We start from the raw sequence: 24,680 nt of genomic DNA, 5'->3' as shown, positions 1-24,680 counted from the left end.
TAAAATAATAGAATTGAGCGATTCGTCCTGTAGGTATACACATATATCCTTGGTGGAAAACAAGCTTTCAATCTGAATTTACGTATATTTGTACTTACAAAAATGTCAAATATGTATCTACAATGTCCTCCTACGATGAATTTTCATAAGTATAGCCACGGTTACACGGAGAAACGTATATAAAAGTAATAAAAATAAAGTATAAAAGTATATAAAAGAAATCTCACTTTCGCTCACTAGGATATTGTACGTAACCCATCGAATTATCGTAACATGTTCGTATTAACTCGGAAGCCCCCAATGGATTTAGCGGATCAATGCTTTTTATTTGCTCGACATCGCAAATGAGACGGGTCGAACCTTCTACCAGACGTTGGTTCGCCGATTGTTTGCAGAAATCAACTTTGATCGGTGAGACGGTTGTTAATTTGTGTCGACGAGAACGCGCACGCCGATTGTCGGTCGTCGAAAACGAACGATCGTCGACAGCGAATAGTCGGAGATTCGGAAAAGAAAACGAGACGCTTGGAGAGTTCATGACACGTCATGTAAATTTATTCAATCGCGAAGTACACGCGAGGAATCATCGTTACGTGTGGTCGTTACGCAATTAAACAAAATCGATGCAGATCGAGCGATATTAAGTCGCTCTTTGAGATTCAAATCGCGTTTGCTTGGTATTGACGTTGACTTGTCGACGATTTGTAAAAGTTTAGAAATCTATGTAGATGGGCGAAGAGAACTTGACAGAAATTGTTCAGAATTGTTGAAAGATGTGCAAGAATTTTCGAAAAAACAGTCAATTGTAATTTGCAACCTTTTCGCGTTCCTACAGCTTTCATCGGTTACAAATGATATTAAATTATTCAGGCTGAAGAGACACTACCCGCTAGATCTAAACGCTAGATTCAATTAGTTATCTAAATTAAGTAATATTTACTTATTTATAATACTTACTTATAAATTATACTTATCTATGATAAGTATTAACTTATTATAAATAATTAGCCATGTCACTGCGCCAGGCCAGAAAAAATTACTGAAAATTCTCAATGCGAGAATTGATTGCAAATTTTAATAAATAAAGAAAAAATTATTCACAAATAATAGGTTAGATTATTAACTAGACATAAGATAATGATAAAATTCTGCAGAATTCCATGAATTTTATAAATATTTGCGATTTAGAATCGAACAAATTTCTTGGTTCGTTTTAGTAAATTTGTAATTTTAGTTGGAAGCGATAGAGCAAAGGATTTCATGCAAAATTCTAGTATTAGGGTGTTACGGGTTTTAAAGTATGATGTATCGTCGATAATCTGATTATGCGATTGTTGTTATTAACCTTGAAAGGACGTGTGTAGTGATCTATTATTGTACCATGTCGAGGTAAGTGCATAAAAAGATAAAAGGATGAAAGTAAGCGGATATCTGTATCATATATTACATTTACAGTTACATCATTCTTATTAAACAGAGAAGCTGTAGAGATTTCAAAGTTTCGACATTTTCATTCCTTGAATGTTACATTTTATCGAACAAAAATATCGTTGCATTCTCTTCAAGTTTTATTAGTAAATTTGTCAGAAATAGAGAAATTATTTTTTATAATTCGCACAATTATATAATAACGAGTATATAAATAGGAAAAGTTTCCAAACCAAATTTAATGATATAAAATCAATGTATAAAGAAAAATTCGAAAGTCGTCCTACATTTACAGTGTAATAAATCAAAATAAAAAATAAAAATATCTTCAAATATCATCCTATATCATAGTGAAAGATAGAAACAAATATTTTTATAATATAGTTCCCAACCTGTCGAGTTATTCCAATTTATCGAAAGCTATCTATCCTCATTGGAAATTCTCACTGAATAAATTGGTATCAAGATACCGTTACGCGTAGCTAAAAGGTGAGCCGAGCGCTTAAATTGTATCGAATAACGATAGAAAGTGAAGTTGCTCGTCAAGTTCGTTTGTTCGACCTGAATCGCCTAAAACGATACCTACTTTGGAAACGAAGCATAGCTTCCACCTGCCTGTTTCACGTGCATTCGACCAGATTCACATAGAAGTAAGGGCCAGTCTCTTTCTTAGGGACCATAGTGTCTTTCTTTTCCATCTTTCGATCTTCATTTTATTCAATTTCACGTACCTTGTGTCTGACCTTTCTTTCTTATTCGGATTCCCCGAACGATTTTGGTCAACTTGCTTTGAATTACTACAAAATATGAATGGAAGTCGAACGAAGCTACTTTGTACTATACATGTACCAACATTTTACTTTACTTTCAGACTTGGATCGATCAAAGTAACGCGATAAAAATAGTTTGTTTACTTAGAATGAAGTAAAGCAAGGAAAAGATAAGAAAATATATGGTTTCATGTAGCGATACTTTACAGGGCATTAGCATAAATAAAATGGAATAACAGGTTGAAGATAACGTAATGTGGGTTTCTGTTGGGTTGGCAACTAAGAGATTGCGGATTTTCTCGTTACTACCTAATGACAAAATCCGCAATCACTTAGTTGCCAACCCAATAAATCTGTACAGACGTTCGATGTACGTGTGATGATTAGAACAGAGATAGAATATAGTTTATTCGAGATTTCCTTCACTCTGCATATGAATTTCGCTTACGCGTAAAATTTCTACTGACGCTAATATACGATAAAATGGGCCACTTGGTTGACGAGTGAATTAAATCTTACGCCACTGAATGCTACTACGCCACTGAATTGAGCTTACGCCACTCGCCAAATGAGAGGCTCGGATGATGTTGTGAAAAATAAAAAGTACATGTTTTCAACGATTGACAAAGATCAAAGTTACAAACGACTACTAACCATCAATTCACGATTACGCGTATTTATTCGTTTATGCACTTTGTCAATTATTTATAACTTGTGATGTTATGCTTTTTCGAATGTTTAAAGTCGTCGCATTATCCTACAAGTACAATATTTTAATCTTAATAATTGACAATTAATAAAAACGATATTTTGTTCGTTCTTCGCACTAGAGCAACGCTTGAAATAAAAACGATGTGGCGAAACGTCGAAACGATAAATTCGTATTCAGAATTAAATTAACTGTATTTGGTATCGCGAAGAGGCGTAAATTTATTAATTCCAGAAGATATACAAATATATATTTGTATAAAAATACAAAAGATACAAATCTTCTCGTTGAAAAGGTAAGAGGAGCCCGATAACTGCAGATCGATTGGCTCTTATTATTCGCGATAATCATCCGAGTTGGAATAGATTCGTGTGCTGTGCCCGACGAATTGTATCCTCGATGAAACCACCATGACCAATAGCCGGTAGCGTTTTCACCGTCCACGAATTTCGATGAGAGCCGGAGAAATCGAGTTTCGCTACCGCGGGAATGGTATTCATGCGACGATTTGTGTTCCATCGAACCGTTCTGTTCAGGGTATTCTCACTGGGCACGCGTAAATTCACTGGAATCGATTCGTACACGAGTAGAACAACAATAAATGTGTCTTGAACAATGGGTATTTGCGGAAGACATTGTAACTGAATTCCCGTGAAAATGATTTTTAAATTGGTTAGTTGTTGTTGAGATAAATTACTGTCTTCGATCGTCAGATTAATTTCATCAGATTCGCATTATCTCTATCGGCAATAATTTTTAATTCTTTTTCTTTTATTTTTTTTTTTAAATTAGTTGATACTTTGAATGTATTTTGTATTCGAATCAATTTCGTTGTTAGTCACGAATTTGTCGCGTTTGGAAAAATTATTTGGTTTTTGAACAGGTAATAGACTCGTGGATAAATAGATTCAGAACAATTTTTATAGATATTTTTCTCGAAAAATTTGTAGCGAACGGGAATGTACTTTGGTATTTTTTTTTTCAAAGATTCTTCGATATTTAATTATTAGAATTTTTTATGTGTTTTATATACCAGTTTACTCGTTTTTAGTTTATCAGTTTTCATATACGCGGTTTTAAGGTTTTAAATTATTACATATTTGCGGAATATCTTTCGAACGAATATCGCAAAAGTTCTACCCAACCTGGAAAATTTCTATAAAATCCGTTGACCGTACGTTGTGCAGTAAGAAACCCGATGGCATTCGCAAGAATTCAACGGTGCCAATTTGGAAGATTTATTCATAGAACGTACACGATAGATGAATACCTTTGTTTATACATTCTTTCAACGCGATGATTTTTATTTTGTGTGCAAGTCACGCGTGAAAACCGAGGAACATCAATTTCTATCGAGCCGTTTACGGTTCGATGCGTTTTCCCTGTTTCCTCGTCGAACATACTCGGAAAAACGTTGCACATTGACTTACCTATCTCTTGTGGCTTAAATAAAAAAATATGTGGAAAATAAATTTCTTTGTTTGCGTCAATCTTCAGATATTGTGGGTAGTGAATTTTTTAAAAATATCTCGTCCAAACAGCTTCAATCGTAAAAATTCCCAAACATTCGACCATTTTTCTAGTAGGTTTCTCATAGAATTATGTTAAAAGACCTAAAATCCGACATGATTTTCAAGAGTGAAAATCTGAAGCTACTCGTATCGTTTGAGAACATTCTCCAAGAAACTTTGTCAAAGCAAATAAAACAAGATAAAATTCATTTCTTCGTAAACAAATTTTATACAAGTCCAAATTATCTTCTTTTAATATCCTAAGAGATATACGTCAGAACATAGACAACACAAGATATGTTTTCGTTCGTTTCAATCACGGAAACTTCGAAATATTTTAAATCGGTGAAAAGTCACGTCCGAAGAACTGGAAGATATAAAACGAACTAAATTCTCTATTTTAACGGCGAACAAACTGTAACTGGGAAAACCTCTTTGTAAACGTCGCCGTGCATCTTTTCATCCCAATCTTTGTATCGCCAATTTCCAAATTTCTTTATCGATCGTTTCGTTTCGGTCGAGCGTACAAACTGCGAGTCTCCGCGGACAAGGAATCGGAAAAATGCGCATCGATAAATTTGATGAATGTCCACACGAAGCGTAGTATGGTCGGTATACGCAGGCCACGCGAAATAATCCGTGGAATGCGTGGACCGGCTCGTATATACTATTTACGCACGTCGAAGCATCGTTGCATTGTATCGGCCGCGGTCTTTGTGTCTATAAATTCCGCGTAGTCGCCGCGTAAAAGCGCAGTAAAAAAGGTGCAAGTGCCACGGCGTGGAATGCAGTTGTAAAGCTCGTGCTCACGCTGAAAAAGATCCGCGACTTCTTTATTCTCTCCGAGACTGTTTCTCCGTCGCAAAGTTGCACTCTCTCAAAAGAATGCTTCCATTCGTTCAGATACAAGCACCGCCCTGCTCTCTGTACATAAAATTTCTCACTCCCTCTCCTATGGTTTAGAACAGGAATTTTTCAGATCTGGGCGAAACGTGTTTTGTCTTCCTGGTAAAATCTCGTCAAAGGAAAACTGTTCTAGAAGACACGATAAGTCAGACGAACGACGTATTACGAAATTTTCCTCTAGCTATTCTTGTTGTATTTTAAGGTAAGACGTCGCAGGTATCTGAAGGCTTCGGGATTTAATAGAGTCAATTTTCTTGGGAAATATGTAGGTTGGAAATTACCGTGTTACCTCGTATCCGTGCATTCCAATTTTTGTATTCCAAGCGTAGGTATTTTATAAATATTCGTAGAAAGGCTCGTGTTTAATTTGTAGTTTGCCAAAGAGTTTTTGATTGTTCCGTACGAGTATCTTATATCCTCTGTTTCGTAAGATAGTTATATTTAGATTTGCGAGGTAAATTATTACTCTTAGAAGCTGATCGTAGAATCACAAATAACTTCGGTTCCATCTGTGAACGATTCTTAATACCAAACGCTAAGATAATAATAGAAAATTTGCGTAGAAATATTTGTGTCCATTAAATAGTTCCAAGAGGGATGGTGTAAGAAGCAGAGTCAACAGGACTACCTTCCACAAAAAAAAAAGTAAAAAATAAAGAAAGAGGAAGAATACAAAGTAAGAAACAGGAATGTCACAGCAGACGTAAATAACAAGCTTCCGAGAAAAATAATGTCGCCGAGTAACCTACTTAAACCCACGAAGTCCACATCAACATCTTTCAGTCGGAACTCGTTTTCCAACCGAATCGTTATTTCCGATCCACTTGGGTTCTCCTCGTTTTTCATTTTCCGCCATCTCTTGTTCTCGTCCGTTCGACTCGATTCCAGGCCAATAATCATCGTACACGCTCAAATGATTCGAGCCGAGACATATAAAAATCCCGAAAATTCCGTATCTACTGTTCTTACATCCTCTCCTTGAGTTTTTCTTCTCTTCCTATGTTTAGTTTTGCGTCCTTATTTTTTCTTCGTGCTAGGAAATTCGAAACAGACGATTCACGCTTCCTTCCGTTCGTTATCGGCGTTTCTCGCCTGTTTTTCATCGTTCGTCTCCATCTGGCACGGTTTGATAAAACTGTAACGCGATTGAAACTTCATCGAGGAAGCGTCCTTGCAGCTGCACCAGGGGAAAACGCGAGATTGCATGGTCGTCGAGGCCACGGTGAATTTCCATGTAATGGAAATCGATACGCTAGTTTCCAGTAGCGATTAAGGAAAACGCTGCTACCGATCCTCGGAGATTCCAACGAAAATCGATCTGCTCCACATATTTGCTTTATCTGTTTTATTTAGATTTTAATTCCTTTTGGGAGACTAAATTTCGTCTTTCTCCGAGACTGTGAAAAACGTTTCTTTTGTGTCGGTTATCGATGATACTCGTATTCGTATATTTTACAAAAAATCATTCAGACCAGGAAAAATCATAGATTAATCGTTTTAAGTATTCTGATAATTTTCGCGCTAATATCGTAGAAATATTCATACTTGTAAAGTAAAGCATCCAATCGGAGAAGAAAAAGCTTCGCAAGAAAGTGTAAGTTTCGCTTTTTAATAAATACCGCGGATAATTAATGATTCAGGAGACGTGTTCGATAATTATGAATCTAAAAAGCGAAAAATTTCAAATGGACGTTCATCGAACCATATACGTATACGTACGATCCATTTACTGTTCTTTCGAAATTAATTAAGCGAGAAGCGCGAAACATCGACGCGAATCGAACGAAAACTTCGATTGAATGGTAACTGGATCAATAAGTGAAAGTATTTTCGAGCATAGGATCCCGATGAACAGAGCGGAAATCGAGTAATCGATTGTAAGAGGCGAGCACAGGACCAAAGCCGATCGAAAGTAGTGATTCACGTGAGAATTATACCGTAGCATAGGTCTTCTCGATCGGACGCGCATTCAAATAATCGGTGAAGGGAAAATGTCATTAATACTTGCACGATAGCTGAGACAGTACGAGCCTTGTGTATTTATTTAGCGAGCAAATGCTTTCTCCGAGGAAGGCCTGCGGGACGTCCTTTCTCTCTAAGGACGTTGGGGTGTTGTGAGAGTTCGTCTCAAGGTCGATACACTTGCGCAGGAACCCGTTGATCTCTCGTACTTCGACAATTGAAAAGACATATTGAAAAAAAAAAAAAAAAGAAAGAGGAAAACTATCAAAAAATAGTGCGGCGATTGTCAATGTACCTTTTCCTGGAGCAAAATGTTGGGAAAAATATTATATGCTTTGAGAATTGAGAATCGTGAATAGGAAGTTATACATTATATTGTAAATTATTGCAAAAGAAAGAATCGTATGTAGGAAATATTTGTAGTACCAATATCAAATTATATTCACATTTGCGTACGCGATGTTTTGTCCATAGTTTTGATCGTTTCAAATTGATGGATATCGTTTGAAACAATCTGTGTATAATTCATTTCTAAGAATACCTTATTGATCCTCCAGATGCATGAAAATTTTAGATACGTCTATAGCTTTTAACTCTGCTTCGCCATCTTTATATTTTGTATCTTGTATTTCTTATCCGACGCGTTTCCCTATCATGTAGTTGTTCGTATGTGACTTGCCGAGATTGCGGTTCGTTTTATAGGCGCGTAGTATTACGCAGGTATTATTGGATCTATTTAAAAACTATCCAAGTCCCATTATCGGTATCAAGAATAAGATATCTACGATAACTTTAAATATTTATGCTTCTAATCCACGGAGAATATGGAAAATAACGAGCATGCGGGAATCTATGAAACGCGTCGAAGAGATCGGACGTGCTCGGAGGAAACGTGATCCGCGATTCGAGTTCGCGGTATTCGTGAGATCTTCATCGTGACAATTCGTCATTCTTAATTGAACGACTAGATATAATCGAGGATTTCGCGCAACGTAACCCAAACTATGTTACATGCTTCTCGCATTACACGTGCCAACGATTATACATTTTTCTTCAATTAGTGCCTGTATTTTAATATTATTTGATATTATAACGTATTTAATATTATTACAGATAATTTAGGTATCAATGACTAATTCAAGAAAGGAGCTTTCTCGATTATTTTTTTTTTTTTTACAAAAATAAATTACAATATCTGCGAACAAATTCTTGGTTTGTTTTATTCAAATATTCGTGGATATTGCTTTTTGTACAAGTCTGGCTCTTTGAAAAAGAATCACTTTGTGAAAAAATGCTTCGACCCGGACTCTATTTTTTCTTTTAAAATACTGTCCTTTCAAGTGGCCTTTAAGGTCTAAGAACTATATCTATCCATGGTTGGTCGCGTGATGGGCTGCCGGTGATAATTAAAACACTTAATTAACACGCGTTACAGTGCACTGCCTTTAATCGAGCTACGATTATCGATTTAAAGCGTGCTTGTTACGCCGTACGACCTCTCTCTGACCGGATCACGTATTTATCGTATACACACGTCCGTTCATTTTCCGATGAAACGTAATTATGCGGTCGTTTTTATGCAACTCTATACAGCGTACAGTTACGTCGCGTCAGATAATAATCAACGAATTTATCGAACACAGGAAGAAGATGTTTAGGACATAAAAACAGCAGAGATTTGATGGCTCATTGTCGATTAATCTTTTTTCGTCCGACGTTGAAATACCTTATTAAGCGTTTATAAATAAATAAACGTTGTTCCTTCCGTATGAAAGAAAAACAGCAGATTGGTGTTTGCGTCTTGGTAACTTCAAATGTAATAACGTGAAAGTGCGTAAATTCAAAAAATCGTTCCTCGAACGATAGAAGATTCTAAAAATTCCAAATTCTTTTACAATTTGCTAGTCGGAAAATTAACAAACTTGGAAGTTTGGCAATTGGGAAACTTAGAAGTTGGAAAATTCCATAGCGTAAATTGGCTATAAAAGAGGATCGTAATAGATGAAATACTTCGTTAATGCGATTTAAGTGGTTAACGAGTCATCGAAAAATCGATTTTCGCGATAGCATCGCATAAACGAAATCGTATTGCGTGATAGGTGTCTATCTCATCCATAAATACCAGACAGTTAATTCGAATTTCCTTGCAGAAGGTTCGTTCTGATCCGCATCACGCATTTTCCCGTTATGGACGCTCTGAACGTGTGAATGCTCTGAAATAGTTTTACCACCCATCCCAATTATTTCCGTGGCGCCTCGTACGGTTCGTTCGATCGAGTGTTAACGGTGCGCGATCATCAGACGATGAAGGTTGGTAAAATTGGGCCGCATCGATATTATCGTCGCAAACGTGAAGTCTCGTCGTTTTTCAATGCTGTCCCGGATCGTGAAACCGTTTTGAAAGAATGATAGCTGCGGTTTTGGTGGTCTCGCTATACACTGCTTGCATTCTCTGCGGAGAATTTTAATGCGTCAGATGGGTGGATTCTGTTCGATGGTCGATATTCGTTGTGATTGTAGAAAATTACTGGGAACCTGAATTAATAGAAAATCGAGTCTCATAACTATATAATCAACACGAAGTATCGATCAGATATTACGAAGGTACGAGATACACGCGATAAGACCTGATTAGAATTATGCACGTTCGAGAAGCTATTCTCTTAATTGACTGAATACATTTATTTTTCCTGGATTTATCGATGAATTCACGTGTAATATATTTTCTATAAAATAATCCTAGTATAGATACTTTAGCGCGTGTACGAGATACCGTACTTTTTGGATCCATAAAGACCAATGGCTAAAATAATCGGCCGAATGAAATTCACGCGTTATGCGGTCGAACTCGTATAAGTTATTGTTAGAATTTCATTTTATTGTATACCGAGTTCAATGTTCATATAATAAAATACTTGTTACGCCGAACGGCAATAAACTAGTTTTCTATCGTGTTCCTTTTTCCCCGGTAAATGTATTCCGCGCTTTTCGCGGAACTAAAGGCTGAATTGTTGTCCTTGATATTCCGTCCGATATCATATTTCAACGCTTATCGCGCTGACACGTAAAAATCTGTTGATATCTATATCGATATATAGATTATAATTTTAACGTGACAATGTCACTTTGGGTGGTTTCAAGTTTAGAAAACGCAATGTAGGTTAATTGGTGTATCTTAACGAGAGAATTACGGACTACATACGTATAATCTTACTCGAGCAATACGATGGATACAAAGACTGTATATGCTGTTTATTTTGGCATTTATGCACTGATAACTTTAGCCTGTGTATATATAGTTCGATCCGATTGCACGGAATTGAAATTGAGTAAACAAAATACAAATCGTATTGTCTATCGGAATGTCTCATTGAGAAACGTATGTCTATTTTGTTACGTAGTTGGCTAGGAGTAGGTAGGCTTCTTTCTTTTCTTTTTTTTTTTTTTTTTTGTATATGTGTATTTTCGCGAAAACGGTAGCGTAATTTGTTTCGTAGAATTTGCTTTTTACGTCTATTACGCTGAACCAGTCGAGTTAAGAAACTTTCGAGATTATTGATTTAGTCGACACATTCATTAGTGCGCATAGTGCTTCCATTTAAAAGTTTTAATAAGAGAAGGTAGTTCGATAAGTTAGACGTAGCTCGCTCATTCTGTAGAATGATAGTTGGCGTTATCGTTTCAATAAATTTGTAATTACTTCGTGTTACGAATAGAAAGATTAATATACGTAGTACGTCGGATATTTATTAATAGAGCGCTCTATTGCGGTTGCTACATAAAATGCGTTATTTTCTTCTATATTTTTATATGCTATTCTTTTGATTCTATGATACGCTTCATTTGTATTAAACGCGAAACTGTAATCGTATAATTTTTATATTTAGCGATTATCTATCCCTACTTCTATATCTTCTATATTTATCTATATCGTAGATATATTTGCTATTGTTGCTTTCATTTTTACAGTGAAATTAAATATTGAATTTTGAGCCAGGTGAAAAAATAAAATAAGAAACTTCGTATTTCTCAGAAGTTGTTGAAAGATAAGTGCAACTATGTTAGAAATTTCTCTTAATCACTTTTCACGCTCGTGCCTCAGGTATAAATCCTTCACATTCACCAAAAAGCATCGCTGCCTTCTTCACTTTACGATCGGGTCCTTCAATTTGCCATTTGTTAGCTGTATGACGCATCCTTCGCCTCAAATCGTTACAACGATACCTAACAACTCGACAACTTCGATTCACCGGCTATCGACTTTCCAAACGTTCGCTGAAGCATTTTGCTGAGATCCTGAAGCCGTACAAAATTTTACAGAACCTAGAAAATTCCACATCTGTTTCTTGTTTCTACTATTTACAATAAGTTAAATACGGCGAATCTAATTACTCCGGCAGACCATGCGCGTCATAAAGCAGCAGGTCGTGCGCATCGTAAAGCAGCAAGCCCTCAAGGAGTTTTCTCGTAGCATAGCTTCGTGTAGCAAACGAAAGCAGCTACGAACAAAAGACCGATGCTAGAAATCGTGGTAATTTAGCGTGGCGTAGCTTGCACAGGCTGAGCTTCGCTTGGCGTAGCTTTAACGAATCTCTAACCTTACCAAGTCCTAGGTCCAGACGTAAATTGCTATATCGTCTCGAATATACGTTGCTGCTAACAAATCCCAGAATCTCTAGCCAATTTCTCTCTACATCCCTCTAAAGCCAATAATTGTTACTATCTACGAGTATATCGTAAGAGTAATAATAATAACAATGTTATTATTATTATATTATGTTAATAAAAACAATTGATTCTCGGTTTGTGCAATTACGCATGACGCGTAGACGGAGAAATTAGTCGATTAAACGAGAACAGAGAGAGGGTGAGATATTTACGGAGAAACGTTTGATCGACGAGATCCCTTCTATAATTTTTCGTGCGTCGGATAGAACGAGATTTTTCTTTGATATATCGATAAGACGAATTTCTTGCCCCACGCGGACTGTTTCTCGTAATTGGACGCGGAACACGAAGGCACGCGTGCAAGCCCCTGGGTCGATCCACGCTTCCGGCTTTCGATGAAAACAGGTCGGACATGCTCGAAGAAATTTCTTTGAGATGATTTACGCGTTAAGGCCGTTGGACCACCGATGGAAAGTCACGGTATATGTCGTTGACTTTAATGCACCGTCTCTGACCGCTCACTTAGCATTTTTTCGCCATCGATGAAAGTTCTCTCTCTCTCTCTCTCTCTCTCTTTCTCTCTTTTTCTCTCTCTCTCGGTGATTTATACGATGTGTCGCGGCGATGGTCGATTCGATAATCTTGAGAATCCATTCAAAAAATTTCGACTACCGAATCGTCTCTCTAAAGTATCCTGAAATCGTTCTTTCCGTATAATTACGTTGGAAAGTTCTTTTCCGAATATAATTTCGGCCAGTCTTTCATTTCGAAACATTCTTAATCGTTTTAAGATGTCTGTAATTAGTCGAATCAGGCAAAAACTGCTAGAAAAGTTAAATTGTTGACTTTCACATGGTGGAAAGCATAATTGTATATATATGTCAGAGATGTAGAGACAACGGGCCTTTCTTTTAGAATTTTCGGAAGATTACCAATACTTTGGTCTAAACTGTTCATTATAGCTGTGCTTAAATGGTAGAACTTAGAAGTAGTTGTTGTGGATCTTTTCATCCGCCACATTGGTGACCACCGACAACGAACACGCACCTTTGGAGAAGGAGTCAAAAAAAAGGAGCCAACCACCGACGACAAACACGCCAAGCAGGTGACCGGATACGAGACGACGACCAAGCCAGGAAGTGATGTAGCCATTGCAATAGTTCATGGGCATCACCTCCAGCAGCACGTCAGAGAAAGAGACAACCCATCTCGTCCCCACGACGATCAGCCTTCCATCATCGACGACGAATCATTCCTTCTATCTTGTATTGCGCTATATAGCTTTGGGGTCACGCTATATCACGTCGGGGTCACCAATGTGGCGGATGAAAAGAGAGTCGTGCGTTTGGTCCCGGGATTACCGGTGGACTCGTCAGTAAGGCTATGCCCGGTAGTCCCTGCCTTAGACGTAGAGGGAGTCTCGCTAGGTGCGGTATTTGTATCAATCGCTCGTATATTCGACCGCTAGCGAGTTAGACAGACTCGTTGTCGTCGTAGCCTTCTAGTAGTCTAGTGTTGGCGGTTGGTACCAGCGGATCGCCCGGGAGGTGTTGCGCCGCGTTGATGCCTCGACCTGTCAGCGTCCTATTGATACCGATCCGCCACACATTGAAACATGTTTTGCAAATGAGGCATAGTACACTATAAAATTTAAGAACAGATTTTACGGAAAACAGACGCGCTTATCGTTTATTTAATTAATAACTCGTTTAAGTATATCTATTATGTAATTCGAGTTTTTGAGAATTCAGGGGTTCAAGATTTTTTTAACGTATAAACGAAACACATAAGCTGAATTAAATGCATGCCAATAGACTAGATATTTATTTCCGGATTTTTGCAATTTTTTTACCACTAACCTTAGGATTATAATTTCTTATAATTTCTTACTTACGCTGTAACCAGAAATATTTTTCTTTTAGCGAGCTTTTTATGTACATTTGTATAATTTGTAGCTTATTGGAAATCTTTGGACCATTCAAGGTCTCCGACCACTGTTACTTCCACTGTGTATTATATATTTTGTCTGGAAGGCTCGGAGACGGCTGCTCCCTAAATTCGTCTAGAGACAATCGAAGCAGGTTAGGGGATTGTGAGAGAACGAAACAACAGAGCATTATAGACGCGTTATTAACTGAAAATGTCATCTAGAGAATATCCTACGTGGCATTTATTACTTTAAATACTAGCAAGTTTTAACGATCAGTGATCGATAAATTACATGCTATCGCGAAAGGATAGGATAACCTTTCGAAGCTAAATCGTCGACGAAATATAATTGAAATGAAATTGCAGGAAAGAAATGACTAAGGTACACGAACTCGACGAACGAATTGCGATAGTGACGAATCTATTTCAACTCTTAGAAACAATTCTAAGAATATCTTACATATAATATACTCCTCATAACAATTGAAGAGGATCGTTTTTCCCTTCACTTCGATTTCATTACAATTGTACTCGATGCTTGTCAAATCATCAATTCAATCATAATTAATTACAACAAAATACATTTCAAATAATAACGTGTCGATCCATTAAGCTTGTAGAGCGTTGCTTCTCCTTCGTTGGTGAAATGGTACTATCTGTAGCAACGATTCTTTTAATTGTTTCCAACAGCGTTTATTATTTAAAACAAGGTAAATCTTCAGCACAACTACGCATCGAAATATATGCATCGGTCCACTTTCAAAAAGTGCATATGTAAGAATAATATCAAGAAGCTCTCTATGGGAGAAAATCGAATGCACCAGCTGAATTGCTTACTCGATTGCGGCAATTAATAGATTGTCACGACAAGAATCGCGTTGTCCTTGACAGCAGTAGCCGGTAATAATTTTTTGTTGTCTTTTGGGGACAACGTCGGTCGCTAGAAGAGCCCGGGATTATCCGGGAATTCCGACGTAGGATTTACGAACCGGACCATAAATCGTGCAAGAGACGTGCCATAAGGTTGGATTTTACACGGAATAACGGAAGCTACGCGAGCAACAACCGAGTCCATTCGAAGAAGAAATGCGCCTATCATTGATGCACTTTGCGGACGCGCATTGTTATTTGCTGCCATTTCACGAAGAATAGCGTGTTGGGTCGAAGATCACAGGTCGCCTTTCGTGTGTATATATACATATATATATGTCGGAGAAGGGTCGCAAGGAGGGTTGTGAGCGTTTGGTAGATCTTCCTTGGAATTGGCCATCGTTGCGATGTCACACGGGCACGGTCTACTAACACGAGAATGAACACTACCTATACGACAATCAACAGCGGTCGGTGGGCATTCGCGAGACTCGTGACGTCGGTCTTGATAACGAATCCACGGTCAACGGGAGGATAGATGGACTAACTCATACGTGTACTGATCGTAAGGCGCTACTTCCTTCCTCGATGAGGTCTCAATAAAGAATGAATCTTCGTCCCAACGACGCCACCGAGACAAACCCTGGTGGGGTGTCTAAGTACACAAGGTCCTCGGATCGACGTCGCTGTCGATTTGTCGATTTGAGACAAAAGCTGCCTGTCCGTTTGCACAAATCTTAATTGCCGAAAAACCCAGGTTTTATAGCGGATCCTCGGGCTAACCAGACTTGTGCTGTGTACGTGCCTCAACATCAGGTATTCATGTTTTACTGTCGTTGGCATGTTTTGCTGTCGGATACCTCTATGGGTATTTCCTTTAGTGAGGGTCATAACATCACTCCGCACCTTTCTTAGGCGGAGCGCCCGTCCCGTTGACCGCGGCTACGTTCGGGGACGGATAATCGCCTTAAGCCCAAGTTTATTATCGCAAATCGCAAAAAGGTATGATTGGGTAGAATGACGGCAACTTGTTTAATTACCACTGTGAACTTTGATTACAATTGTACAGATTTTCCCAAGGTTCCAGGGGGGGAGGGGCTCCGGTGTTCCTTCGTCTCCGACATATATATCGAATCGTTACCACGAACGAAAACGAAAAAGAAAAGCTACGAATCGGCTATTGTTGAACGATGTTTCTCGTTGCCTGTATTGGTTTAGCTTCTGGAAGAATTTTATCTTGCGAGTTTGCTTTCAGACAGTAAGAGACACTTTCGAGTGTTCTACGCATACGAGCATTAGACGCAATCGTTAAAATGGGTCGTTGGTAAAAGATATTTTGGAAATTATAAGATTTATATTTTGTAAGTTTTGGTTTCAAAGGAATTTAAGAGACTCGGAATATTTCTATGGTACACGTTGGAACAAGTAGAGGTATCTAAAGAACGTGGATTGTACAGTGGATGCAATCGTTCAGCTGCTTGTTACGGGTATTAAGAATATTTTACGTTGAGGTTATTAGATGTATGAACAGAGGAACGCGTGGATAAATTGTAAAGTAGAAAATATATTTTAATACAGAAGTGCAAATACAAGTAGGAATATAATTTGAACTGGTCCCGATCCGAAACGCTAGCAGCGTTATCCTATAACTGAAAACCCCGAAGCCATCGTCGTCTGTCTACTATCTATGGTCTGCTATCGTCGCCTGTCTATTGTCTATACGCTATCGATGGCTTCGATGCTTGAGAAAACTACAAAGATCAGTTGTAGAGTTTTTTTTAGAAGTGGTGACCACTTCAACATTTTGGAATCTCAGCCACTGGAAACGTTTAGAATATGTAATAGGTTGAATCGTTCAGCCGATGCATTTTGAAATTTCCAGCCTTTCAGGCGAGGAGAATTGTATTTGATATTTCCATAGAAATAGGATATAAGAATGTAGGGAACCTACATTCTATACCTGGTATAGTAATCTACGTTTACATTTACGTCTGTCTATATTACTTAAAGTCTACCTTAGGTTTACGGAGTAATAAACTTCACTCGTTAAAAGTTCTAAGCTGATCTAAGCTCCTTAAGATTATAGTTCGTAGTTTAATAATCTAATGTTTGAATCGGTTAAATCAGTTTCTATTTCTATCCACACTTGCGTGGTATTAGAAAAAGATAAAGATTTGTCCCTTTTTTATAAAGATATATAAATTCCACTAGAGAAAGTTAACTCTCCTGTATAGTTGTTCCTTTCTCTTTTTTCTTTTTCTTTTCTTTTATCGGAACGTAGATTATCATTAGATATTAGCTTTTACCTATACTTGAGCGCAGCTCAAAATATCGTCTATCAGATGGATGGAAAATTTGCTACGAACGCGCGTTCAAGTTGAAAAATGCTCCTCGCGATGAATTTCGTTTGCTACGAAGCCGCGAGAAGAAATTGCCGATAAATTTTGCAACATCCTATTAACACAGTTTCAATTTCGTCGTTATCTCCGAAGGAAATCCGTTTCAGCGTCCGTTAACTCGATCTAAAACACCGGTCACTTCGTGTCACTCGTACGGAATATCGCAGATATAACGGTGTCAAAGAGAGTCTAATTTATTCGACATCACGGAGACGTTTCATCGTGGCGGAAAGCCGCGATCGTGAAACAGGAATCTCGATTCAACAGGAACCTCCTTGAATTCCATTGTTTAGAAATTGGACTCGGTTAGATAGTCGTTGAAAATTATTGGAATTTCAGGAATTTCGATACCTGCCGCTAGCTTTCCCGCCTTTGTTATCTCATCAATGCAAACATTCTCGCAAATTCATGGCAAATTGAGCGAGATATTGTCGGAATTCGCGTTCTTGCCCATTTAAGGTTAATTACTAGCTTCTGTGTGGAAAGTCGTGACTCGCCATCAACTAACGTTGATTATTGGTTCATTGTTTGATACACAGAAACTTAGAAACAAGTTTCAGGGGATTGATTAATCGTGAGTGAGCTCGTGAAGAGAATGAACGTTGATAGTAGGATAATCGAAGAGATAAAATGGCAGAACGTGTCCATAAATGGTTTATCAGTATGTGCATTGTTGTAAATATTATCTCTTGTAAATCACGTGTAATATTGTAGTAGATACGGGAAATTTATGATATTTTCTTGTAGTGGTGGAAGAATTTTTCTTGTGACAAGTAGTCTCGGAGTGTAATAGAAAATAAAACAAGATAGGATATGTATGTGTGAGATAAAAGAAAAAATTAATTGTAATACAAAGAACAAAATATAGCCGTAAAGAAATCGTTTCTCAGATATCGGTAATGATTAAACACAATTCCATTAAATAGTACCTACAACTTTTTCTATCAACCTCAAAAAAAAAAAAAGAAAAATAGTATATCACGCGATAACAAAGATATATATTTGCCTGATCAGCTGTGTAATTAACGATCGGTGTTGATCCATCACGGCATGAGAATAGATAACTAGACGATAACCAAAATGAGTATTTCGATAACGCAAAGTTTTTTAGCCCCTATCGGAATCAATTGTATTTCTAATGTAACTATTAAGACAGTTTGTAAATAATCATCTTAATAATCTTAAATAATCACTTGTCAACACTTTACGTATCAATTTGACTTGCATTTGTCGCGACAAGCTTTACCAACAAAAAAGTGTTCACGGCTCTTTAACCGTGCATACGTATAAAACAGAGAAACACCTGCAAATGCAGCGAATAATTACAAGAAACGTCGTATCCAGTGAAACTTGTTTGTAAAACGAAACTACTGGTTTCTCCCAAACTGGGTATTTGCTTCCAGAACGGTCTTCTAATCGCCATAAAATATGCCACGTTGTAAAATATCGAAACTTTTAACCAAAAATTTTCCAAATACAATAAATCTACAAACAAAGAACTTATAAGGTCCAAGAAATTAAGCGACGAATTAACTGGGTTTCTCGTTCCTCAAACGAACCAAGTGCTTTGTGTCCCCCCTTCGGTGTACCCCCGCAGCCTCCGTTGCTGTATCTAATTTACGACGTTCCTTTCACTTTGTTCTCTCGAACCGCTCTCAGGTCCAGGTATAGATACCGATCGCCAGTGTATTATGCACACGGCCGGCTAAATCGTTAAAATGTTAAATACGATACAGGGATTATGAAACTTCGTGACACGAACAGACGAATTACAAGGTGTCCGTTACGAGGTGGCGTTTCTGGTCTCTCGCCTACACGCTTTAGAAAACCATCGTGTTTTTACGATCGTCCTTCTCTCCTATTTACCATAAATTTTCATTATATAAAAATTATCTTCTCTTCTGCTCTTGATAAATTTTCAATCGTTCCATATAACTGCGAATAAAGCGTTAAATTTTACGATAACCGCGTGAAATACTTGAAAATTACGACGATTTTTATTGGAATTTGCATTTGCGATTGCTTTATAAGTTACTTAGCGATTAATTTCTAAGGTTTATTCGATAATTTATTTGACAATTTATTTTGACAATTAATTCAAATGGCAAAGTAGTACTTCTACTGTTCAGATTGGTACAGCGACGAAAGATATTCCTTTGTACAAATAGAAAAATAATAATACAAATGAAAATTACTCGATCTCGAAAGAAATTTTAATATTGAAAGAATTTCTGCGTAACGATGGAGTTTCTTGCAGCGAATTTGAATAAAAAGAATTAAATACGTGATCATGCGTGTTTGAATACATGGAATGTACGTAATTAGAATCGATTTCTTCGTACGTAAATATCGTAGATTTTGTCTAGTAGTTTAATCTCGTTTCGATGAAAACTGTGCTTTTTGTTCCATTCATTTATCGCGTATCTTAGCAAAATTCAACGAGGTAGAATGACGTGGATTAATTATTCCGCAGATACTCTCGTGATAAGCGTAAAATTGAATGCGAACAGGTTAATTGTTCCCGCACGAGAGACAGAAAATTGTAACTAGTACGTGTCACTGTTCATGGGAAAACGTTCACTTTAACCAAAGATCCTATTTTTCTACAAACATGGAAATGGAGACGGATAAGTCATATATATATATATATATATATATATATTTATATTTGAGCGCATCTAGATATAAAATTACTTGTATAGATTGTTTATTCTATTGTAACGCTATATTTGTTATTATTTAGTTACGTAATTATATTTTTCCAATTATCAAAATCAGTAGCATATGATACATCACTGGTAAATAATACAATCTCGAAATACCAAAATAGATTTGAAGTTATGGATTGTCGAATAATTTTTTTTATCTTTAAACAATAACTATTTGTATCATGAGATAACCAAGTCACTATTCGATAATTTATGGTAAACATCGTTGATTGGTCGTTGGAAAAATTGTTGGTCGTTTTGACGGATATGATATTATGTTATGTACTTTGCTTCTTATGTCATTATATCGTGTTAAAGAAGTGTAAAATTATTTTGTCTAGATTATTTGCTATAAATAACGTAGCATTCTTTTCCTCTATCTGTTAATAATATTTCTCGAAGATTTGGTCGATGAAACTATTGCTTCTTCTATTATATTACATTAGTGACTTTTAATACGTTCGCTACTTTTACAATACAGCTAACAAGTACTTAATACTGCACATAATAATGTTGCACTGTTTCACCAGAATTAATGTTATTTTAAATAATAATAACTATTATATTATACAGGGTGGTTGGTAACTGGTGGTACAAGCGGAAAGGGGGTGATTCTACGCGAAAAAAGAAGTCGAAAATATAGAATAAAAATTTTTCGTTTGGGGCTTTGTTGTCGAGAAAATCGACATTGAATTTTCGCTCGGTACGCGTGCGGTACGTTATAACGGATCTCACTGTTGATCGTTGTCTCGATGGAAAAATTTAAAAAAAATTAAAAAAAAATTTTTTTATTCTATATTTTCGACTTTTTTTCACGTAGAATCACCCCCTTTCCGCTTGTACTACCAGTTACCAACCACCCTGTATACAATGTCTCAACGCGCTGTCCATTCTTTCGTTAACTTTCAAAGTTATTTCACCGATATGTACGAAAACTAAAAATCTGACAATAGTATCGTTAACGTTACTCGAATAATTACATCGTCGTAACATGTACGCGTACCTGATTATCAAGAAATGTATTAGAAAAATCATATTGCAAGTAGTATTAATCGTATCTCGTGGAGCTGTAGCCTGAAACATGTAATCCTCAAAGAGCTTTTATTGCGGGAAATCACGTTTGCTTTATCTTCGAGCGTAAATGATCGCCAGCTTGGTTCGCTTATCTTCGTACGCTAAATCTAATCGCTGATTTCACTTGTTTCTTGTCGCATCGTAATCGTGAATTGCCATTTCCGCAGCCGAATATATACATGTACATACAAAAGTTGTAAGAGGGTGAAATAAAGATATCTGGTGCCAGTCGTAATTAAATTCGATGTTTATTCCCCGCTTCTATTCGATGCCTATGAGCAGGTAAAGAACTTTTTCTAGGAAACCGCCGTTGAATTCTATATTCACTAGATACACGAATATGCATACTCGCCTGTGCATGATATCTCCTTCGAATACTTTAGTATCAAATGAATTTTTCCGTCAAACGAGTAAAAATGACAATCTGAAATTGATTTCTCAATTATTTTGACAAATATTCGAATTCTTAGAAAAATGTAAAATAGTTCTGGTATTAGTAGTATTTCTATTTTGATCCCGTAGCTTAAATTAATTTTTACATAAAACAAGTACTCTAATCATACCATACGTAACGTTTCATTTCAAGCCAGTCTCTTCTCAGATTACCTGATTATTATTATTAATTTTTAGATTTAATAAAGACAGATTATTAAATTTTATCGTTTAAATTATCGTAGTTATGAAAGAGCGTTGCAAAGATCTCTCTGATACATTGTTTCTTATTACATATTTTTCCTTTCGTCTGGACTTAGGTATAAAGTTTCTAGATTTTGAAGTATATGTACAATACTACAAAGTATTATTCCTTTCTGAAACCATAAAACCGTTCTCCCATTTACACAATAAACCTTCGTTTCTCAATATATTTCTCATATCTGGGCACAAGCAATATTCTGATCGCCTTATGGCTCTTTACGTATCGTACTTATCGTACGCATTGTCCTTACTCAAATTTTACGTTTATTTGCTTGCTCGCTGTTCCGTGACCTAACTTCAACCTGCTCAGAAACGGCGCATTAGTCGGATTAACCCAATCTATGAATCTATCTACTTGGAAGGACCGAACATAAACACCTACGAATTCAATGAACTTCCATTCCCCCTGCAAATATCACTGATTAAACAAATAAACCCGTGGGTGGTGTGCAAACAGTGTCGATTCTCCATCAACTGGAAACAGAGTTCCGGTGGCCGGTGGCATGAGGTTATCAAAATACTCGACTAACGGGCTGCTGTTCGATGTCTGTCAGTTGGTCTGGCGTCGGCGTTAACGTCGTCGTCGCCATCGTCGTCCTCGTTGTACCGTCGTCGCGTCACGGCGTCGTCGTCGTTGTCGCCGCCGCTGCCGTCGCCGTTGCCGCCGTGTGGAAACCGCAGTAACCGGCGCGAGTCTCCTTTCACGAATCGATAATGCGCTCCTAGGCACTCTGCCGTCGTCTCCACGCGTCATCCTCGTTCCACCAACGCGTTCAAACCGCCGTTAACAAGCAACGTCCTGGCTACAGAGAACGGTCACGCTGTCGCAGCATCGGTAAATCTGAAAGATAACGCCAGATTGCACGATCCTGTTTACTCCTGCGTGCCGTGATATCATCGCTATTTTTCTTCGGTACGTGTTCTCTCTGTACACGGGAGAACGGCGTTCGCGATTATGGCGAATGTGCAAGTACGTACACGCACGTATTCGTGGATTTGAACATTTTCAATTTCAGCCTGTGCGCTCGCATATTTCGTTGATAAGCAAATTTCCTGGAGAGCGTGTTCAGGTATTCGCGTGATTTCAGGTAATAGGAAGTTTGATACGTGGAGAGAAGTAGGTTTTGAATAAGGAAGGGTCTCGTATCAAATTCCAGCTGAAATAAAGAAATAAAGAATCGGAGGCTGTTTATTTAAAGGTTAATTGCATTTGTTACGTCAGATCTACCTGCTTGTAAATATAAAGCGATTTTTTCCGTTACGATATTCGAATTGATCGTCGGAGCGCCGTGACTTAAATTTATACGATTTATCTGTATGAACGAACTATTCGAACGAATGGAATTTGTTTCAACAATTCGAATAATCGAATAGAGCTGTCCAAGTTGCTCCAAATATCTCGGTACTTGGCTCGTTTCCATACTCAAAACGATTTCTTCTCCAATAGGATTTTGAGGAAGTTTACTGCGTCTAGGAACATAATCTATTTCCACGCGATTTTTCACATCTTCTAATACTAAGGCAACACGTATAAAAATAGAATTATAACGCTCAATCGATAACGCGTAGTAAAATTAATTAAGCTTACTTATTCCATATGAAATGTTTATTACTATTTTCTGAGAATATACGAATTATCAACTTCTTCGCTAAACACGCTTTGTACATTAAAATTTTGTGCCACGTTGTATTAGATCTATAATATTTTATCAAATGTCCCACTGGACAAATTGTAAATAAATAAATAAAAAAATAAAGAAAAATAAAGAAAAATGTTGTATTAAATTATCCGAAAAGTTTCTTTCGTTTTCTAAGGAAATAATAGACGCACAATGTCTTTTGTTTTATATCAGTTTTTTTGAATTATGCACGAACATAATAATAGAGATATAACGAAATGGATCATACCTAAGTCAATAAAATAATATAAAACAAATTGTTGTTCATCTATTAGCACCTTATTAAACGAAAGAAACTTTTCGGTCAACCTAATGTGTATTACACATACTAGATCTATACACATACATCGTTACATATACAGTGACGAAAGTATAAATAAGTACGAGTACTTCTAATAATCGGACCGAAATCTTTTTCATTTATACACTTGCGATAGTAGTAGGTATGTAATTTAAAGACGACTGCTACATATTTCACATAGTTCACGCATATTACATTTATTCGTTTATTATATACTCGCATTAAATAACTCTATAATTTCTCGCTGAAGAAATAACGATACAAAATAGCAACAGAATTGCAAACGTAAGGCAATACGTTCGAGAAACGTGCGGTAGCTTTCGCAATAAAAATCATCGAGTCGTTACAGAAGAAATTGTCCGCAGAAACACGAGTAACCGAACCGTCAGCCATTTCAACTTTCGCGGTTTGATCGAACCTCGAGCGTAATCGACGCTGTCTCTCCGCGGACCTGACTCAACCGACGCGACGCTAGTTAGCCAGTTACGCAAATCCATCGGGTCGACTTCAAATCGAATTAATCGAGAACCGCTTGAATTTTCAACATTTGCTCGATCGAATGCAGTTTCTCTACTTTAGATCGAAACTTGTCTACATTTTATGTAAACGTTCATACGTAGTATCATTTAATCCCGAGGTTTGTTCTTCACGTTTGTTGCAACCTTACTTTTAAATCGTAATAGTACAAGTATTTACTAGATAATTTATACGCGTTGAGCAATTAATAGACAGCTCTAGTCGTTATTTTATGCAAATTCATACTCTTATGAACTAAACAGGCTTTTCATAAACCCTAGGACAAACAATATTCTCGCTAAATTAACTCTCACTAAATCGAAAACATTCTTCGACGTACCATTTGAATAGAATTCTAACAATTCGGTACAATCGCTAATTTTCATCCATTAAATGCTCCAACGAATCTCGTTTATCGAGCAATTTTCTCTATCAAACGATTCTATCAAAATTTCACTTTTCTCTAAATCATCGCTCTTATCTCTCCATTGATATTTACATTCGAATTTACCTTTCTATCTGTTTCTCGCCAAGCCTTTTGAGTTTCAGCCACA

General features: G+C 37.1%; 1 protein-coding gene and 1 long non-coding RNA gene across 3 annotated transcripts in view; one reads left to right on the top strand and one right to left on the bottom strand.

Moving 5' to 3' along the window:
* The window catches only part of LOC126874483 (RNA polymerase II elongation factor Ell), a 146,907-nt gene that overhangs the window by 7,690 nt on the left and 114,537 nt on the right, over positions 1 to 24,680 (top strand). The gene's annotated exons all lie outside the window — the stretch shown is intronic.
* Positions 20,630 to 23,361, bottom strand: LOC126874557 (uncharacterized). Its single transcript, XR_007692843.1, has 2 exons — positions 22,013 to 23,361; positions 20,630 to 21,932 (listed from the first exon to the last, which is right to left on the bottom strand). It is a non-coding gene; the product is annotated as an uncharacterized LOC126874557 (long non-coding RNA).

Source organism: Bombus huntii, chromosome 2 (assembly GCF_024542735.1).
Source record: "Bombus huntii isolate Logan2020A chromosome 2, iyBomHunt1.1, whole genome shotgun sequence".
Taxonomy (NCBI): Eukaryota; Metazoa; Arthropoda; class Insecta; order Hymenoptera; family Apidae; genus Bombus; species Bombus huntii.
Note: the sequence above shows the minus strand (reverse complement) of the source record. Positions and strands in the feature narration are given on the sequence as shown.